Here is a 22030-nt window from a genome sequence, read left to right on the forward strand (position 1 = left end):
CCGCGTTTTTTCCACAGAATTGGGCTACTTTTAACTGTTGCCATGGGTTGATTTTGATTTTTTAAAGGTTTGAAATATTGCATAAAATACATTTGACTGAAATTCCTGTATTGAAACATTTGGCATTCAACCTGTGATAAAACTTTCATGGACTTTTTCATGAACTGTTCCCTCCTGGTGGAATGACTTGCCCAACTCAATCCAAGTATCTGAGTCCTTTATCATTTTCAAGAAATGGCTGAAAATACATCTCTTTCATCTTCATTTGACCCTCTAACTCTAGCACTCTCTATTATATTTCTATTCTAACTACTTGTTTTATTTTAAAAGAAAAGAGCATTTAACACTAGCATTCTCTATTCTTTCTACTTATTTTCTTTTTATTTATTATAAATAATGACCTTCTAACACAAGCATCATCCTTTTTCTGTTCTATTGACTTGTTTTATTTTTATTTAAAAATTAGCCTCTAACACTAGCATTCCCTATTCTTTTTCTATTCTATCTACTTGTTTTCCTTTTATTTATTTAAAAAAAAAAAAAAAAAAAAAACAAGCACACAAACAAAAACCTAGCTACGTATATTGTTTGGTAAATCCCTGCCTCCTGACCCCGCCCACAAACCCTGTCCCCCACGGCCCTCTTTTTGGAAAACTAAAATATGGTCACCCTAAATTATTGCACATATTATTGTTTATTTACCCAGCAGGCACAGGACGCCAAGATAATGTCAGGTTGACGTTGGACATGACGTCAGACAGATGTTGCATTTTGGTTGAGAATGAAAATCAGGTTGACGTCAGTATTTGTTATGTTGATATGTTATGCCAATTTGATGTTGACTCAACGTTTGATTTTGGTTACACAACCTACCCAGACAGCAACCCGTGTCTGTTGACATCGTATTGGACATCAAATTAACATTGAATTTTGGTCACCCGACATTGCAACCGAAATTTAACCAAATATCAACGTCTTATGATGTTGTGTGCCTGCTGTGTCACCTTCTGTAACAGCAGTGATCATAAAATTTCACTGACACTGGTCTAATTCTGGTCTTTAGTCTCCTGGTTGTCATTTATAGCCTGAATAAGTTGTTTTGTTGAATAAGTTGTTGAATCAACTTTGGTTGATGTACAAAAGTTTATCTATTAATTGTTCATCTGTGACGTATTCATTTGTCAACAAAAATGAGAAGAAAATATTTTTTTTCAGCCAAATGTACTTGCGTGAAGCAGGGCTGGATAGACATAAAAAGCTGGTGGTGAAATTTTCATGAATGAAAGCTAGTTTGCCTGGGCGTGTGGCCTGACTGAATTTTATTTGCGTGTGCAATTTACATACAGTGGATATAAAAAGTCTACACACCCTGTTAAAATGCCAGGTTTCTGTGATGTAAAAAAATGAGACCAAGATAAATCATTTCAGAACTTTTTCCACCTTTAAATGTAAACTTTAACCTGTGGTTGTAATAATGTGGTTGCATAAGTGCACACCCTTAAAATAATACTTTGTTGAAGCACCTTTTAATTTTATTACACCACTCAGTCTTTTTGGGTATGAGTCTATCAGCATGGCACATCTTGACTTAGATTTGGACCATTTTTGCAAAGAAGAGTGGGCAAATATTGCTGTCAGATTGCAAGGGCATCTCCTGTGCACAGCCCTCTTCAGATCACCCCACAGATTTCCAGTCGGATTCAGGTCTGGGCTCTGTCTGAGCCATTCCAAAACTTCAATTTTCTTCTGGTGAAGCCATTTTTTGGTTGATTTGGATGTATGCTTTGGGTTGTTGTCGTGCTGAAAGATGAAGTTACTCTTCATCTTCAGCTTTCTAGCAGAGGCCTGAAGGTTTTGTGCTAATATTGACTGGTATTTGGAACTGTTCATAATTCCCTCCACCTTGACTAAGGCCCCAGTTCCCGCTGATGAAAAACAGCCCCAAAGTGTGATGCTGCCACCACCATGCTTCACTGTGGGTATGGTGTTCCTTTGGTGATGTGCAGTGTTGTTTTTGTGCCAAACATACCTTTTGGAATTATGAGCAACCTTGGTTTCATCAGACCATAACACATTTTCCCACATGCTTTTTGGGAGACTTAAAATGCATTTTTGAAAAATTTAGTCAGGCTTGGAAGTTTTTCTTGCCACCCTACCCCATAGCCCAGACATATGAAGAATATGGGAGATTGTTGTCACATGTACTACACACAAGTACTTGCCATAAATTCCTGCAGCTCCTTTAATGTTGCTGAAGGCTTCTTGGCAGCCTCCCTGACCAGTTTTCTTCTCATCTTTTCATCAATTTTAGAGGGATGTCCAGTGCTTGGTAATGGCACTGTTGTGCCATATTTTCTCCACTTGGTGATGACTGTCTTCACTGTGTTCCATGGTATATCTAATGCCTTGGAAATTCTTTTGTACCCTTCTCCTGACTGATACCTTTTAACAATGAGATCCCTCTGATGCTTTGGAAGCTCTCTGTGGACCATGGCCTTTGCTGTAAGATGCGACTAGGAAAACGTCAGGAAAAGCCTACTAGAACAGCTAAACTTTATTTGGGTTTAATCAGAGGCAGTTTAAATGATGGCAGGTGTGTACTGACTCTGATTTAACATGAGTTTGAATGTGATAATTCTTAATTCTGAACACAGCCACATCCTTAGTTATAAGAGGGTGTGCACACTTATGTAACCACATTATTTTAGGTTTTTTTTATCTTTACTCCCCCTTTCCTAAAATATTTTGTTTGTTTTTTAATTGAGTTGTTGATATTTACATTAAAGGTGGAAAAAGTTCTGAAATTATCTTGGTCATTTTTTTTTTTTTTTTACATTACAGAAACCTGGCATTTTAACAGAGATGTGTAGACTTTTTATATTCACTCTATGTGATACACTTGCTGAACACACTGCACTCATTCCAGTACTGTTTCAACACCTACCGGAAAGATGCATGCATCCATCATTCTCCTGATTGTCATCTGTGGACTGACTAAAGCTCTGGTTAGACAGCATTTCTATTTGAGTATAGGACTGATTTGGACTGATGCTCAGAGTTACTGCAGGACATATTATGAAGATTTGTCAACCATCACAAGTCAAGAAGAACAATACATGCTTATACAGATGTCAGGAAGAAACCAAAATTTAAAATGGATTGGGCTCTACAGGCACATACAACGCACTAGCATCTGGCTGTGGTCTGATGGAAATACAGTCACCTTCATTGACTGGGACGAAGGCCAGTCTAATAATGTGAATAGAATTCAGTTTTTACGTGTTTGTTCCATTTTGCCCTTATTTGGATTTCCTGTTCCCATTTTGTTTCCCTGATTAGTTTCCAGCAGTGTTTAATTACTCCTCACCTGTTTCTGTTCTTCCTCAATTGATTTGCTTTGGTTTATAAGCCCTGTGTTTCCCTGTCTTCACATCTGCTGTTGTATGTCTTCCCTGCCTGTGATCCCGGTCTACCTTTTGGAAATGAAAAACTTTCGTTGTGTGAACTCCTCATCTCCGTACCTCCCTGTGATATGTGACATCAGTACGGTGTCGACTCGCAAATAACAACAAGTGGAATGATTATTACTGTAATTCGTCATTGCCTTTCTTCTGTATCAAAACCAAATTCATCCTGCTGAAAGAAAAGACGACATGGGAGGAAGCTCAGCAGTACTGCAGGACTCACCACACTGATCTGGCCAGCATCACCTCTGAGAGACAATTACAGCTGACACAAATTGAGACAAGGGAATCTCAGACAGAAAGTGTGTGGACAGGCCTGCGTTACCTGGCTGGGGAATGGTTCTGGATCAACAACGAGCCTATGGGGGTTCAAGTCTCATTGCCAGAGTGCCCAACTCAGCCCTGTCGTTGTGGGGCTCGTAACACAAATACTGCCAAATGGGAGAACAGAGACTGTGACGAGAAGCTCAACTTCCTCTGCAACTGAACAGGAAGGTAATGAGGGATACAGATGCAATTCACATGCAGTAAATTAAACTAAATTAAGATCATAAATGTAGAGTGCTTGCATTCTCGTTCGTTCGTTTGTTCATTTCATTCATTCATTACTTTCTTTCAACAGAAGGTTGTCCATGATGAAGATGATTTTGAATTGGAACTACTGAACTTATAAATAACTTTTTTTTTTCACATTAATATAATTATTTTAATTTTACATATACATGTTGATGCTTATGTAACCGTGCGATGCTCTGGCAGTCACACTAAATTCCGAAAATGAAAAATTAGCATAAGCCAGCACAGGAGTAGTAGTCATACATACCTTCAGATCTTGAAAACTACTCTCACAATCATCTGTCCAAGCACCACTCAGGGGTCTCCGTGCACCCTTTCTATCCTTACTTCCGCCCAGTTCTCCAATCAGGTGATACAGGGGAGCTGCAATCACCAAAAAAATTTAACAAATCTTTTATAATAGCTGGTGAAACCCAAGAAATCTCAGTGCTGCTACATCCTGTGGTCGGGGGCCAATTAGTTATGGCAGTAATCTTCTCGGGGTAAGTAGAAACCCCTTTATTGGATATCACATGCCCCAAATACTTCACCTCAGTCTTAAAAAAAAACCAACACTTTTCCAGTTTCACTTTAAGGCCTTCTTGATGCATTCGGTTCAGAACCATTTCCAAATGTTCCAGATGTTGATCTATAGAACAGGAAAATACAATCACATCGTTGAGATAAAGCAGCAGAGTTTGAAAGTGCTAAACATGCTCTCCATGAGTCGTTGAAATGTACTAGGGGCATTACATAACCTAAAGGGCATACGATTAAATTAGAAGAGCCCAAAAGGTGTACAGAAAGCAGTCTTACATTTATCGCTCTTCAACCAGCACCTGATTGTAGCCGCTTGCCAGATCTAAAGTTAAAAACCAGCGGGCACCTGAAAGGGCATCAAGAGACTCCTCAATCCGAGGGAGAGGAAAAGCATCCTTCCAAGACTTGCGATTAAACTGGCAATAATCCACACAAACGCAGAGCACCATCTTTCTTCTTCACTAGAACTATGGGGGATGCATAGGGGTACAACTCTCCCTTATTACCTAACTCTCTAAAAGCTGATTTATATGTGCCTTCACTGCATCATATTCAGCGGGTGGAATGTGCCTATAACTTTGTCGTATGGGTACCTCATCAGTTAAAGGGATCTCATGGCTAATAAGGGTAGTGCAACCCAAATCTCCCTCATGGGTCGCAAACACTGACTGATACTTTGTCTATAGGGAAATAATTTTGCTCTGCTCCAAATCAGAGAGGGTGGACAAGTCAACTGATTGTAGCAGCTGCTGTACTTTGTCAACTTTCCCTGGTTGTAAACTAACCATAGCCTGAACTTCCCCAACCCTTGGTAAAAAGGGAACCTCCACAACCCCTGCAGGTGAACTGACTATTTGGGCTGGCTTCAAAGTGCTTAATGCACAACGTGAAGGGACCTGAGCATCCATATTGCTAACATTTAGCACTGGAACATAAACAGTACCCTTAAAAACCTGTATTACAGCAGGGACTACTAGTAACATTAGAAAGTGGCTCGAAAAGGACAGCCTTGGACTGATCTATAAGATGTTGCGAGCAGGTTGCTGCCACTAGTTTCATAACGATGATAACGGCCTAATCGATGATGGGGTGCTGTGACAAAACTGAAGGACCTGCTGCCACTCCTCAGGAGCCTGCTGGACACATGGAAGACTGAAAAGAGAAGCACCATGCTGACTAAACAATAGATCATAACACTCACTAATAATGTTCATTCCCAGAACACCTGGAGAATTTGTCTTTGACTGCAAACTAGGGGTGTCTTTCACAACCAGGATACCCTTATTTGGTATAGCTTTCCCCAACACCTCTACATTCACCTCATCATACCCGAAATAAGGTATAATCAAGTTCGTTATCAACTTTTAGTTGTGACCAATTACAAGAGTGAAGTTGTTCGCCAAAACAAAAAAAGAAAAACTCTGCTACCGTGGACACCATTGATGCAGTATCCAAAAGACATGGCACCCTGACCCCACCCATGAGCACCTTAACTGAAGAGCATGGCCCTACTAGATTCGGCACATTAAAACAGCTTACCTCATTAAAATTACTTGAGTTAAACTTGTCCCCTCCTGAACCGTGACTAAGAGGGAACTAGTTTTCTGACGGCTGCTGCTGGGATCCTATTCTCTGTCTGAAATGGGACTGAGGTCGAGGTTCAACATGTTCATTATCACAATGGCTAGCAAAATGGCCCTGCTGCTGACAGCGCCTACACACAACTTGATTATGATGCACAGGGGCCCATTTAGGAGGATTCTGCAACTGCGAAAGCTGCTCCCCCAGCTGACTTAACTGTTCTTGTTGTCGCTTCAACAGTTCTTTTATTTCAGCAGAGTGATTACTTATACTAGAAGAGTTTGATGTAGTAGATACATGAGTCGCACACAATGAAGGCACAGAATAACTCTACAGAAATACCTTCCCGCTCCCATCGAATAGCCTCTTTAGGAATATCTAGAAGCGTAAAATTTGGATGCACTCGGACACTTTGTTTCAATACCCGTCGAAGGGCTGGGTCAATAACATGTTCAACAAACTGATGTCTCAGCAGTGTAGCAGAGTTAGGCATTGAATCTAGAGCACGTTCCAACACCTCATTCATAAGCCCAAACAAAGCATGATAATGCTCCTGTAACGACTCACCCTCAAGTTGTTTACGGGAGAAGAATTTCTCTTGTAATGCAACATAAGACTGAGGGCAACCATACATTTCTAGAAGAATAGAAAGAATCTTATCTGGGTCCTCCCTTTCTGTTCTAGGCCTATATTTAATTTCACTTTTAGCTTCCCCCTCCAAATGATCATAAATAAATTAAGCTTGGTCAACCAAAGTTAAGCCCAGAGCCCGCATGCTAGCACGGACCTCATCTACCCATTCGGCTATTCCGATTCCCACAGTACCTCTAAAGACAGGATACTTCCTTTCCCTGGGCACATACACAAAACGGTCATGGGACCCATTGGACTGAATCGAAGACCTGGGAATATCAGGGACAGCATTAGAAGATTCAGTTCTTATAGGAGCAGTTTGAGCCTCTAAAAGACGTTGATTATCAGTTCTTAGCTGTTGAACCAAGTCCCGCAACTCTTGCAGTTCTGTCTTCATAATCGCCGGACACAGTTCCTCCTGTCGTCGTCGCGGCTAGAAGCAATCTCCTGACAAAGCACCTTCCCGTTGAATGGTTGTAGGCTACTGCTGTTTTGTAACAAAAAAAACAAAAAAAACAAAGCCAACCACCAGGTATACAAATTACTCTTGGAAGTCACGTCCCGTTTTATACAAGCAACTCTGCCAACTACTCCAGATGTAACAGTGCGATGGTCTGGCGTTCACACTAAATTCCCAACCTGATCTCACAGAATTCCGTGTAATGTTCACAGACTTAATTAACCTCCGAATCTGTGGTGGCATCACGGAATCGCCGAAAATTCTGTGCTGGGCTCACAGAAGGCATCAGCCGTGGTCCATGCACGGATTCACTGATTCAACACCAGCGCTGCATCGGACCACGTAAAAAGAGTGACTCCGATGCAGTTATACTTTCACTGGAGTACCTGACCCCACCCCTACCCTAAACCTACCCAGTTCTGAACAATAATGATGACGATAAACTTCCCAGTATCGCGTCGGCATATTGATGCTAAGGGTTTCCGTGCGTGAAACACGGCTGATGTCTGTCACTGACTTACATTGCTATCACTTCTGTGAGCCCATCACGGAATTTTTTCTGTGAGCCCATCACGGAATTTTCGGCGATTCCGTGATGCCATCACAGATTCGGAGGTTAATTAAGTCTGTGAACATTACACGGAATTCTGTGAGATCAGGTTGTAAATTCCGACTATGCCACTGGGGTTTATACCCACAGAAATAACTGAACACAGCAACACAAGTTCAATAGCCCATGATAAATGAAGAACAGTGACGTGACCTTCAAGTTTAACACTTAACACACAGTAACTATTGTTTAAATTAATAATCGACTTTAATAAAGTGTAAAAAAAAAAAAAAAAAAAAAAGGGGAATCACAACTTTAAAAGGTCAGGGCTTTAGGCCAAAGATTAAAATCATAACCCACTACCTTAAAAATATATGGTTACCAAGCCTGCTGGAGGAAAAGGGGAGAATCACAAGGCCACAAATCCCCAGACGTAGAAACAAACACACCACACGTGTGCTAATAAACAAATCAATCAATCAATAACTTTTGGAAAAAGCCTGTAGTGAATCATACAAATAACATTCCACTCTCAACTCGATACTCATGCAGTGGAGTAAATCTCACACCACCATGCAGAGAAGGAAAAGGAACCCAGACGACCCCAGAAGAAAGCACTCCATACAGGCTGGTTCCTACAACACAGAAAACTTGGTTACACAAACCTAAATGGATGGCAGAAACTACGCTCAGCTAACAAAAATAACATTTAAACAATCACAAAAATACAAAAGTCATAACCATAAATAAACAATTTAAATGACAAAAATAAATCATAAACAAAACAGCAGGGCCTAGACATCAGAGTTCCATGTGCATAAAGCACCACAGCAAAAGATCTGTCAAGTAAAAAAAAAAAAAAAAAACACATAAACGCAAAATACAAATGCCTCTAAATACTAGCTTAATATCAAATACTGATAAAAACACATTAACAAATAAAACACTTGCCTTAAAGCAAATGTAACAGCACTATAACCTTTAAAAATACACAATCCACGTCCGTGTGACAATCATAATCCACTGCACACATACCTCCGCCGTAATCCAAGAGTGGAGCGTGACTATACAATAAAGTGGGATAAAAACACTGCACAACAGCTCGCTACTACAGGCTAAGCCCGGAGTCCACAGCTCCGAACGCATTAACAGCCCACACTCCCGTATCGAGGGTTATCTCCCTGCGCTTAACACCAAAATAAACAATATAAAAAAAACAACATCTTTATACAAATTCTTACAGCAAAGCAAAAGCCATGCTCATACCTCACTATGGTGTTTCCAGAATCACGACAACGGAAGAGGATAGCGGAAGTCAAAACGTCAAGTTGGTACGCAAGCCATTAATCTTTGCGCCATTTATTGGGCAAAATAGATACATGCGCCCCACCCCACACACCATCCTTATTAACTGTCACACTTGTGTACACAGAAAAGTGACCACTTTAATCACTATTTTAACTAACAATGGGAATATACTGAGTGAATTAGAGGTTCTCTTATCCAATTTACATACACAAATTCCTACTGTATCTACAAAAGTGCTTTAAATATTGGCACAAGTTGGAAGAGTACATATGGTGTGTTTTTCTAGAATGCTCCAAGCTTAGTTGTGTCACGGGTCGGCCAGGCCCTCCCCTCCATCAATCACAATGATCCACATCACCCGAGTTCTAATCAGGCCCACCTGCACCTCATCACCTCTGTCATCAGACTCAGCAATAAAGCACACGCCACAGTTCATCCACTGTCCGATCTTGTACACATGACGTGGACTCTATTCCTGCGACCATCTTGCTGAGTATTAACCTTACTATACTTACCCATTGTGCCTTATCTCCTGTTTCTGCTCCTTGTGTCCTCCTCTCCTGCCAGATCGTCTGTCTCTGTGTTCAGTGTGCTCCTGAAGACTCCCTCGTCTCATCTGCCCTTCGTATCTGTGGACGATAGGATTCTCATTGTCATTCATACCCATCCTCGGTGCATACCTCAGAAGTCAGCTACTCACCTCAAGTCTCACCGGCACTGCTCAGTATTCCTCATCCTGTTCAATAAACATTTACGTTCTATCACTTACCTCTGTGTCCGGCTGCATATGTTACAAGTTGTCTCAGGTAAATAATTTTTCTGTTAAGTTAACGAACAAGGTGTATTGAGTTGCTGTTGCTCTGAGGAACTGCACACAATAGCAATATTGTGCTCATTTATTTGTTTTCTTGCTTAGTCTTTAACAGTCTCATTTTATGTGTAATGCAAAAAAGAAAATACATAAGTGCTCAAATGGAAAGACTGTCTGAAATCTTTCCCACTGGGCCACAAAGGCAAAGTGCACCATGCAAAGTTTAAAGCCCGGTACACACCAAGCTGACGCTCAGCCGTCGGGCAGTTTTCTCAGTGTGTTCCGCGCCGTCGGCTGAAGTTGGTCCTCGTCTGCTTTTTTTCGGATGATTTAACATGTTGAATCGGCGTTGGAGCTCATTGGTCAGTCGGGCCATCTGATCATTCTGATTGGCTGTTTAATTGGCGAACCAGTGCACGAGAAAAGCACACAACGGACATGCTACTTTGTTGTCAAGTGTCAGCTTGGTGAGTCAGGGCAACTTTGGACCAAGATGCTGCCGACGTGAGCCGATCCCGCAGTCTGCTTTCGTTGCCACTAGTTTGTTGGCGTCGGCTTTAGTAGCTGACCAAAGGCGCGTTTCCCAAAAGCAACTATGGTTGCAAGTTCTATCATTACCAATAGAGTTCAATGGAACTTGCAACCATAGTTAGCTAATGATGTGAAATGCACACCAGGTTTATAGTTGTGTCCTGTATATAACTGTGTGTATGAAAGAAAAAAAAGAGAAATTCTTGAATATTGGGCAGTAAATTTAACCAAAGCCTGTTCATAACTCTAGTTATATGCAGCATTTCAATTACCCATATTCAGATTTCCTGATTTTTCTGGTGATCATTCTAATTACACCTGCTACAATAAAAATTGCAGCAGGCATCGCCTCTGAGAACTTGGCAGTGTGTGCCACTACACCAGGAGGTTCCGCAGCATCAGCCGCCACCTCTGGAGACATCATAGTGGGCGTTGCAATTTTTAAGGTTTGCGTGGTGGTATATGCAGTCCAAACACACCAAAAAGCAAGCCCCATCATAGGCAGCGCATTAGACAGGGGAATCAGATCAGGAACAGGAGGGCTAGAATAAATGGGTTTGGGGATATCAGCTGTGCATGCAGACACCAACAGTGCATCCCTTACACTGGATACCAGAAGTTGAAGCACTGACCTTGAATATCTGGGTGTGATGGACAGGACGTCACAAGACTCAGGATGACCTAAGATGTGGCGTGACTCTGGATGATCAGCTGTGACGTGACGAGACCCAGGACGACCAACTGTGACTTGACTTGATTCATAACGATCAAATGTGACTTGATTCATAACGATCAAATGTGACTTGACCGGATTCATAACGATCAACTGTGACTTGACCTAGCTCATGATGATTAACGGTGACTTGACTAGACTCACGATGATCAACTATGATCTGACTGGATTCATAAAGATCAACGATAACTTGACTTGGCTTTTTAACATCAACTGTGACTTGATTTGATTCATTAACATCAACTGTGACTTTACTTAGCTCTTTGAGATCAGCTGTGACTTGAATTGACTCATGACGATCAACCATGACTTGACTTAGCTCATGAAGATCAACTTGGCTTGATTCATGATGATCAACGGCGACTTGGCTTGGCTCTTTAAGATCAACTGTGACTTGACTGGGCTCATGTAGATTGACTGTGACTTGACTGGACTCATGAATGGCAGCAATGACATGACGGGGTGTTTTTGTGGCCGCCATTTTGTGAACGGGTTCAGCTGTCACCGCCATTTTGTGAGCATGCTCTAGTGTAGCTGCCATTACATGAGTGAGTGCAGTGTCGCATTTCTCCATGACACCCACAGTGAACCCTGAACCAACAGTCAATAAAGCATAGTCCATAAAATCACTTAGACGAACGGGGACCTTCAAGGCAGGGCTCGCAAAATTTCAAAATCCCTGGTAGCCCTTCGGGCAGGTACTCTTCAGATTTTGGTAGCCCGAATTCAAAAATTACCATTTTATTTTATTATTATTTTAAAATATAGAAAATCAGATAGGAGTTTAAATGTCAATCAAAAATATTTTCAATACACAAATATGAAGGAAGGAATTTTATTTCACCATTTACAGGGTATCTGCAGAATTTTTTAAAATATATTTAAGGCAATTTATGACCCATTTTAAGAGCTTCACAAGTAAAATGAACACAGAATGAGCGGGGTTAGACAATGTCTATGGTAACAGTTTTGAGCCATAAAATTACATGATTTACAGTTCAGATACAGGTTTTCACAAAAACTAAAATCTTATACAACAGCGTTTCAGGCTATAGACCGTTTTTATGAAAAGGGATCAATCAAGCATATAAATTATGTTAATTTAAAACGTATAAATATTATTGTCTTAATTGTTTAGATTTTTAGAAGGCACATCAACTTCTTTCTCATTTACAACTCTATGTGTTTGCTGCGTAAAAACATGAGTTGATATTTGCATTGATCTGAGCATAAACAGCAAGAAAGGCTTATTGGAAATGCAGATTAATTCTCTGCCACGAGGTGGCGCTTTAGGAGCGCTGAAATATTGCGGTTTCCCCGGAAACGCTGTACACAAAGCAGCTCAGCGCTCAAACACTGCTTTATCAGGAATTATAGGTAAAATTAAATTAAAATGCCAAAGACTCTTTCTGAGGACAGTCGATTCCCTTCAGATACAGTCACATAAAGACATCCGCGCCACGTTTTGACTTTAAACGTGCAGTGCTCATATTTATTCAATGACATCATTGCCTTTTGAAGTTTAATCCTGCTGTATCGCGACTCTTGTCTTTCCATCCCCAACTGTAAGACCTCTTGAAATTATAATTAAGACATTTCTTATACCATTTAACGTATTTAAAACTTATGGCCTTAATTTTCATACAACTCATTTTCAGAGTTTTTAAGGACCCGTGGGAGATCTGTATTTAAGGTAGCCCGTCGGGCAGGCAGTGATACATTTTGGTAGCCCGACTGGAAAACACAATAGCCCCGGGAGCGATTTTGCGAGCCCGGGAAGGGTTAATCGTGATTTGAGTGGCTGGTTAATGCCCTCACAAAAAAAAAAAAAAGTCTATGAGCAAACAGTCAGGCAAATCAGAATCATTAGCGATCTCTAAATACTCTAGAATGTAGCTATCGAGTGTCCTGCTTGAGAGCTAACAGCAGTTTTGCTGTGTCCATACCTGGCCAGTGTCCATCTGAAAAGCTGCTGGATCCTGGGGCGGCAGAGTATTCTGTTACGGAAGGAACAGATGAAGCGTTCGGAATCCATCTGCAAAGATTTATTCAGAGACGTGGTCGATAAACAGGCGAGTTTCAGACAATGGCAAACAGGTATATAGAGGACAAGGGAAGAGAAGTATCCTAAACAGGCGTGGTCAATCGTCGGCTAACAACATCCAGAGGGCTTAGACAAAAGAGGTAATCCGTAAACATAAGCAATGGTCTGGGCTGGGGCAAACAGTATCCAAACGGCAAGGCAAAGGGTAAATCTAAGATAAACAGGCAAGAATCAAAAACACAAGAAAACAGGCAAGACTCAAAAACACAAGAAAACAGGCAAGACTCAAAAACACAAGAAAACAGGCAAGACTCAAAAACACAAGAAAACAGGCAAGACTATGACTTCGACTAGATTAGGAAAACTTAAGAGAGGCTCCGAAGAGTATCTATCACAGTGACACATGCTAAACAATACTTGGCCAAGAGGAAGAGGAAGTCCATGGTTTATGTAGGGTGTGTGATCAGTGTGATCAGTGCAATCAGCTGTGTGTGTTGTCAGTGCAATGGCTGATGGGAATTGTAGTGCAAGGTAATGTGAAACAGTCTGTGTAGTGTGAGAGTCAATATGATGGAAGGGTGACCTCTGGTGGCAATCAGACGGAAGGCCACAAACTGGATTCGTAACACCTCCCCCTGCCCCCCACTGTTCTCTTTTTGGAAAACTAAAATATGGTCACCCTATAATAGTGTAATCTATTAACTACACATAAACCCCCAACTTTTTACTTAAGTACCAGATATGGGTGTCATTCCATAAAATGTTTTTAATACGACTGACTTTGTATTTAATGTGAATAACCATATTAATTAAATTTAATAACCATATTGTAAGTTACTAATTATAACACTTTTATTTTACAGAGAGTAAACATTACAGAGAGTAAACATTTACATTATCAAATAAGAGACTAGCCAGAGGTCAGGCACTCTCAAAAACTCGAATGAATATCTTACTTGCATTCATAAGCGAGCAAGTGAACAAAACACTGCGTTTTAATGATGAGTCATCTGAACGTCTCAGATTGGCCATTGCATTAATGCAGCACTGTACAAATGCATCTGCCTCTGGCTCAGCACCAGCCAAAACGCGAATGCAGATTTGAATTTAGCATCTGATGCTGTGCCACACTGAACGATCTAATCACACCGGTGTGATTGTATCAAATATAAAAAATATTATTTGGTTATTTTTTGTCTTTTGGGAGCTGCATTCAAAATCCCCTTGGCTCAGAAATGTGAGGGGGAACGTGCCCCCTCACTTTGAATGGGCATGAGCCTCTGGTCTTTTCCACTCAATTTGACATTTTAGAAAGTTAATAAAGTGGGAAGTTGCAGCTTAGGGTCAGCAATATCTTTATCCTATCTTATTTGCAAAACATTTGAAATAATTTAGGTTTATTTTTATTTATTTTAAGATTTAGTTTGTATTAATAGCAATCTGGCAACACTGCATCGCCGGCATTTAAACTGACAGCAATCAAAAAAGCCCATGGACAGGTTATATCTGACAGGATAGCACATTTGGTAATGAAAGCGCAAAAAAATAGCATGATATTATCTGTCAGAAATGTTATCAATGCTGTCAAAAACAGTAGCATTTAAGTACACAGAACTGTAGAACAGGTTCCAGAATTAAATGAAATAGCCTATGCAAACAATAGCCACGAAGAAGTCTCTGCTATGTCATTCAGTATAGTAGTTAATTTTTCACAAAGTCATGCTAAAAACATTTATAAGAGCACTAGACAAAGTTACTACCTGGTCTCGTGGCATTTACGTACCTGGGTGCACTTTTTTGCGTGACACGAAATATGTACCAGTAAGTACATATCACTGCAGTTTCCAAAATAAATGAACACTTTCACACAAATTTACAGAGTTGCGATTAATAAAGCGTAATTTTCGCACAATTACTTGAAGAATATCATGCTATGACTTCAAAACAATATTAATATGCTGGGAGATTTGAAAACTGATGCTTTTGAACGTTAGCATCGCACACATCCAGCTTCATATCTATGGGTTTTCATAGATGACAAGCTTGTTCGGTAGCACACGGAGTATGGAGACGGACTTAGGAGACGAGAAGCACCGGTTCGAATCCCATGTAACTATGGTTCAACAAAGCAGTTAAAATCTGCGTAAAAGGAAGTTCAAATGGCACAGTTGCATCAGCTAATACATTTTTATATCAGTTTTGCATTTGTTAACACTATCAGGTAGGTTTAGGGCTGGATTTGGTGTAGGGCATATTTCCAACACGATAGAGCATTAACCTTTAGCGACAGTCCCCGGATATTTGAATTCTGAACCGCCGCAATACGTATCTGAAGCAACGTAATAAAAAAACAGCAATACGTACCAATATCTACGTAATAAAAACGTGCCAGGGTTCACATATTGAACCTGTGTTTTAGCACCACTCAGTGGACATTTCTATTTGAAACTGCAATTATTAATGAAAACTATAACAGTAATATACATTGTTGCATAAATAATAAGCAACTGATAAAATTATCCACCCCGTAGTAAATTATTAATAAATTGTAATGCAATAAATATGATTTAAAAATGATCATCCTCCAAAACAGAGAAAATGTTTCACAAACATCTACCTCTCTTTTAAAGTGTTTATAGTATATATAATGAGTTGTATTTGTAGGGGTTTTTATAGTAGAGCCCTGCGCGGGACTGTTTTCCTAAACCCGCACCCGCCCGCTCCCACTGAATTTCTGACCAGGACCGCCCGCTCCCACAACTTGCGTGTTCCACTCCCACCCGCGCCCGCAATGTTTGTGTCCACTCCCGCCCGCTCCTGCAGACTTTCTCTCAGAGCTTGTGAAAAATGTACACAAACTCAAACTAAATAAGTTAACATCCAGAATAACAGGCTTTAAACATGATTGCATTTAAATAAGATGAAGTAATGCTAAACCAAAACACAACACGTGACAAAAACATTGGGTATTTTTTATTACCATTATAAAATATTAACCGTTAAAACAAAACTAGCGGCTTACGAAGTTTAATTCTTTCCCATTTTTTTCTGTGACAATTGAGAATTGTTTCCAGATGTCTGACTTGCCTTACTTTGCTTTTGCCATGTAAACAGCCGCTTTATTTCTATTGCACGCCAAATCCCACCATTTTCTCCGGGTCTCCCGTGAAATTTTCTGACCGCCCACTCCCGCCCGCAGCAAAGGTAAAACCGCCGGCTCCCACGAGATTTGCGTTGGGTCCCGCTGGAGCCCAAAGCCAATGCAGCCCTCTATTTTATAGCACAGTTCTTTAATAATAATACTCCCCAACACTGTGGGTGTAACGTTACGTGTGTTCGCTAATAAAGCGCACGACGAGGAGTAGAGCAAAGAAAGTCTTTTAATAATAATCCACAGAAGATTTCCAGGAGCATGGAGTAGCAAAACACATGTGGTAAACTCAATAGCAGACAAAGAATGATGGGAGAACACAGGCTTTAAGTAATAAACGTAATCAAGGGGAAACAGAAACAGGTGAGGAGCTAATTAACCAATAGGGGAACAGAAGAAACTAGGTCAACATGTGACATAACGCCCCCTCCCGGAACAAAAACAGTCCAACAGAGGAGGGAGGGTGGGGGTTCTGGAGGTGGGCGTGGAGCAAGAGGAGGGCAGGCAATGGGAAAGGGGCAAAACCAAAAGTCAGTCCAAGGGGGAGTGGAGGGTGGGAGGAGCCAGGGAGGAGCCTGAAGCAGGAGAAGCCAGATGGTTATCCAGAGGCCAGCCAGGATGGCGGCCCACAGCGGAGTCGACAGTGGGAGGAGCCATGGTGGAGAATGGGTCGACGACACCAGGGGGCCGACTGACGGAGACTGCGCTGCTGGAGGAGGAGACCCAGGTGGAACGGGGCAGACGGAGAGCCGGGGCGGAACTGAGGATCCGGAGGGCCAAGGCGGAGCTGAAGGCTCAGGCGACTGAGGCGGAGACGGGGATCCGGAAGACCGCGGTGGAGCCGGTGCGACTGAGGATGCAGGTGGAGCCGGAGGGAAGGAGGAGCCTGACAGAGCCGGAGGGATGGACTGATGAGGCAAAGCCAGAGGAGTGGAGTCCCGATGCGGCGGATGGTCGACGACTGACCAAGGCGGAGCCGGAGGGACGAGGGAGCCCGGTGGAGCCGGTGGAGCCGGTGGGATGACGGGCAACGGTGGAGACGAGGGATCTAGGAGCCGAGGTGGAGCCGATGGGTTGGAGGGCCGAGGTGTAGTCGAGGACTCGGAGGCTGTATATTCAATAAGCCAAGCGTTATCATGTGTTTATCTGTATTATATCTGTGTTTTATTTGTTGAACATCAATTAGATTGTTACTATTACTTTGGTTTGGATGTTTTCTGTATTTTCTAGTTCGGGGAACAGGCACAGTCTCTATAGTGTGATATCTAGGTGAAAGAGTCTCTATGTGCTGAGAATTAACTGACTTATGTGACGTGAGGCGGCTAGCAGACGGTCGGTTTAGCCAGTCTGTCTGCTTCCTGACCTGGGCAGCAGTTAGTCAAATACGAACTCTAAGACTATGTGCCATATTTCTAGAGAGAAGAGCGGCACCACCCCAGGAGGGATGAACACCATCTCATTTCAACAGGTCAGGTCTGCCCCAAAAATTTTTCCAATTGTCTATAAAGTCTATGTTATTTTGCGGGCACCACTTCGACATCCAGCCATTGAGTGACGACAGTCTGCTATGAATCTCATCGCCACGGTAAGCAGGGAGCGGACCAGAGCATATTACAGTGTCTGACATCGTACTTGCAAGTTCACACACCTCTTTAACATTATTTTTAGTGATCTCCGACTGGCGAAGTCGAACATCATTAGCGCCGACGTGGATAACAATTTTACTGAATTTACGTTTAGCATTAGCCAGCACTTTTAAATTTGCCAAGATGTCAGGCACTCTGGCTCCCGGTAAACAATGGACTATGGTGGCTGGTGTCTCTATTTTCACGTTCAGTACAACAAAATCGCCAATAACTAGGGCACTTTCATCAGGTTTCTCAGTGGGTGCGTCACAGAGTGGGGAGAACCTGTTTGATGTTTTGATCGGAACGGAAGAGTGGCGTTTTTACCTGCGACTAGGCCGCCTCACAGTCACCCAGTTGCCCTGCTGCACGGGCTCTACCGGAACCGAACGATGTACAGGACTCCCTGAGCTAGTCGCATCCAAAGCAGTATCTACAGCCCTCACATTCTTACTGTCCTCAACTAAAGTTTGGATGCGTGTCTCTAGTTCTAAAACCTTCTCTGTGAGCCTAACTATTTCTCTGCATTTATCACATGTGAATCCCTCGCTGTTGACAGAGACAGATAAACTGTACATGTGGCAAACAGTGCAAACAACAATAGCAGGAGAAGAACCCATTACTCACCGTGATTGATGAACGATACCAACTTAACTTACCACTTACCACTGTTGTTTGATGAACTCGTGAAAAACGGAGCGAGAGAGAAATGAAAATGGAGTGAGAGAAAAATAAAAGAAAACAATAATAGGCGCGAATGGAACCGCGAGTGACAAACTAACTGGCTAACGAATGCCAACACGTTGCACGCACGCTGCACTCGCGGTTTTAAAAGCGAACGATCAAATTAGTTAGATTAGTTTGAAAGATGACACCAGAAATATGGTGGGAATTAAGTTATATATTATCACTTTAAACAACAGGGAGTGAAAGTAAGGTAGAGATTCTATAAAAACGAAGCTACACGGAGCTACAATCGCAAACCTCTCAGCAGCACAACAGACAGGAACAGACTGAAGCAATCGATCATTAGTGTAAACACAAAGCCCCCCTCCTCTGCTCTTACCGGAGTCTGCGGTCCTGTCTGCCCGGTGTGCTACGTGGCCTGTTAGCGAATAGCCTCTTCTGGAATAGCTGGGTTCAGCCAAGTTTCCGTAATTACCAAAACACAACAGTCCTGGATGGTTTTCTGTGTGAGTATAATAAGTTCCAGCTCGTCAATTTTGTTGGTAAGTGATCTTGAGTTTGTAACGAAGAGGGTCGGCAGTGGAGGCTTGTATGGGTCTTTGCCTAGCCTGGTTCGTATCCCAGCTCTGCAGCCTTGCTTCTGTTTGTCGTGTATAGGATCATCCTGGTTAAAAATACAGTCCCCAGGCATCAGACCGATGATGATCAGTTCGTGCTGACTGTATTTTACATATTTCTGTGCATGTGTCTGTGCATACGTGGCACTTAGTGAAACATAAACTATCAATAGACTATACAAAAGGAGCCGATACGCGGAGCGCTGAGCCGCTGCATGTACACGCGCCGCCATCTTGCCGGGCCCGGGATCACAGGTTTATTAACAAAACGGCAGACAAGACAAAGTGAGGAGGGGGTGAACACAGTCCAAATAATAAGGCTGAGAGAGAAGCCCTGGATGACAGTAGGCCGGTGAGCAGTTATGGCAGTGCAAAGGGAGACCAGAGGTTATCGGCAATGGCCTAACAAGAACACGAAGCACAAGCCACACCACACTCATGGTCTCACAGGCACTGCACACATCTTGCTGCTTAGCAGATAAAGGGAGCAGCCCCAGAGCTTAGCCTGCAGGACAGGACAGGACTAAAAAGAAACAACAGACACCACTGCACAGGACAAGACACAACAAGACAAAAGGTGAGCAATAACTAGAAAAACTATAGAGAAGAAAACTAAAAACAGAAAACTAAAGCGGGGGGAAACTAAAGGAGCTAGTTAAAGGAAAACTCTAAAGGCAAATTACTAAGGAAGATTAAGGAAAACAAAAAACTCAAACAAAAATCTAAAGATAAATCAGAGAGCACTAAAGAACACTTAACTCCAGAAAGAATACACAGGAACAAAACTAGAATAAACAGGAAGAACTTGTTTAATAATTCACTACAGATTATCACAACACAGAAGCAGTAGGTGGCGGGCAATTATTTGAACCCCTGCTGATTTTGTACATTTGGTCACTGACAAAGAAATGATCAGTATATAATTTTAATGGTAGGTTTATTTGAACAGTGAGAGACAGAATAACAACAAAAAAATCCAGAAAAACGCATTTGGTAACACTTTATTTGAGGCTCACTTAATTAGTTATGTATTAGCATGCATATTACTAGAATATTAGTCATGTATTAGTACTAATTAAGCACATATTAATGCCTTATTCTACATGACCTTATTCTACATCCCTAATCCTACCCAATACCTAAACTTAACAACTACCTTACGAACTATTAATAAGCAGCAAATTAGGAATTTATTGAGGGGAAAGTCGTAGTTAATAGTGAATAAGTGTTCCCTATTCTAAAGAGTCACCATGCATTTCAATAAAGTTCTAAATTGATTTGCACATTAATGAGTGAAATAAGTACTTGACCCCTTCGCAAAACATTACTTAGTACTTGGTGGCAAAATCCTTGTTGGCAATCACAGAGGTCAGACGTTTCTTGTAGTTGGCCACCGAGTTTGCACACATCTCAGGAGGGATTTTGTTACGAGGCAAGCGAGACAAGAGGCGAGTGGATCCATCTGCAGGGTTTTATTTAAAGACATGGTCATAAATACAGGCAGGGTTGAACAATGGCAAACAGGTACAACACAGGCAAGACAAAGAGTAATTCTAGGGCAAGCGTGGGTCTTCGATCGGCGAACAGAATCCAACAGGGCAAGGCAAAGGGTTAATCCAGGAGACACAGCAATAATCCAGGCGGGGGAAAACACAATCCGAAACAGGCAAGGCAAGACTAAGAAAACTAAGACAGGCTCCGTAAGGTAACTATCAGCTATGGTAGTGATATGTGCATACAATACTCGGCGACTGAACGAGGAAGTCCAGGGCTTATAAAGCATGTCTGATTGGATACAGCTGTGTGCGTATGATCAGGTGAGCGTGTGATTAGTGAGATGGCTGATGGGAAATGTAGTCCAAGGTAATGTGAAACAGTCTGTGTGGTGTGAGAGTCAATATTATGGAAGGGTGACCTCTGGTGGCAATCAGACGGAAGACCATGGACCGGATTTGTGACAGATTTTGTCCCACTCCTCTATGCAGATCCTCTCCAAGTCATTACTTTGGGTACTGGACATCCTTCGGTGGATGGCCCACTGCTCCTCCACCTCAGGGCAGACGGTGATGGCTCCTCCACTTTTAGGGCAGCCGGCAGCGAGTGCCCCATTCCCTGCTCCTCCCCAACATGGCGGACAGCAGCAGGCTCCAGCCTCCTGGCGAACGGCACCGACTCCTCCGCTCCCTCTTGGATGGCAGCCACCCCTCCTCGACCCTGTAGCATGGTAGCGAGTCTTTCCGTCGCACCTGTTGCACAATCGCTCCAGCACCACTGCCTCAGGCAGCCATTGGCGGTCACTGCTCCTTCCTGCTGCCCGACCTCCTCAGCACCGCAATCCCCCTCAGCAGAGAGGGCACACAAAACACAAAATAAAAGTCCAGGCCTGGTCCTCTCTCGTCTTGCACTGTCGTCGCTCCTCCTTTTATTCTTCCAGAGCTCCTCCGTGGGACTCAAGACCGGTGAGTGGCGCAGGTGTCGCACATTATCATTAAACTCTACTGGCCTCGCTCCGCTCCCACGGCTCTCGGCCCTACTCGCCACAGAGCCGTTTTAGGAAGGCATGGCAGACTCTTAACTTTTACAAAGAATATCTCTTTGGGTTTGAGACTTTAATCTTTGCAAATTTACAAATCTTTTATATGCACAAACAGCTTGTAACACTCCAAAGACAAAGGAAAACATGACATGGTATATGACACATGACCCCTTTAATATGACATATTTACCCTCAATGATCCAA

At 42.2% G+C, this 22030-nt stretch overlaps 1 pseudogene; it reads right to left on the reverse strand.

Annotated features, from left to right (window-relative positions):
- Positions 1-17739: 17739 nt before the first annotated feature.
- On the reverse strand, positions 17740-21513 carry LOC131543885 (uncharacterized; annotated as a pseudogene).
- Positions 21514-22030: the final 517 nt, after the last annotated feature.

Source organism: Onychostoma macrolepis, chromosome 01, assembly GCF_012432095.1.
Source record: "Onychostoma macrolepis isolate SWU-2019 chromosome 01, ASM1243209v1, whole genome shotgun sequence".
NCBI lineage: Eukaryota > Metazoa > Chordata > Actinopteri > Cypriniformes > Cyprinidae > Onychostoma > Onychostoma macrolepis.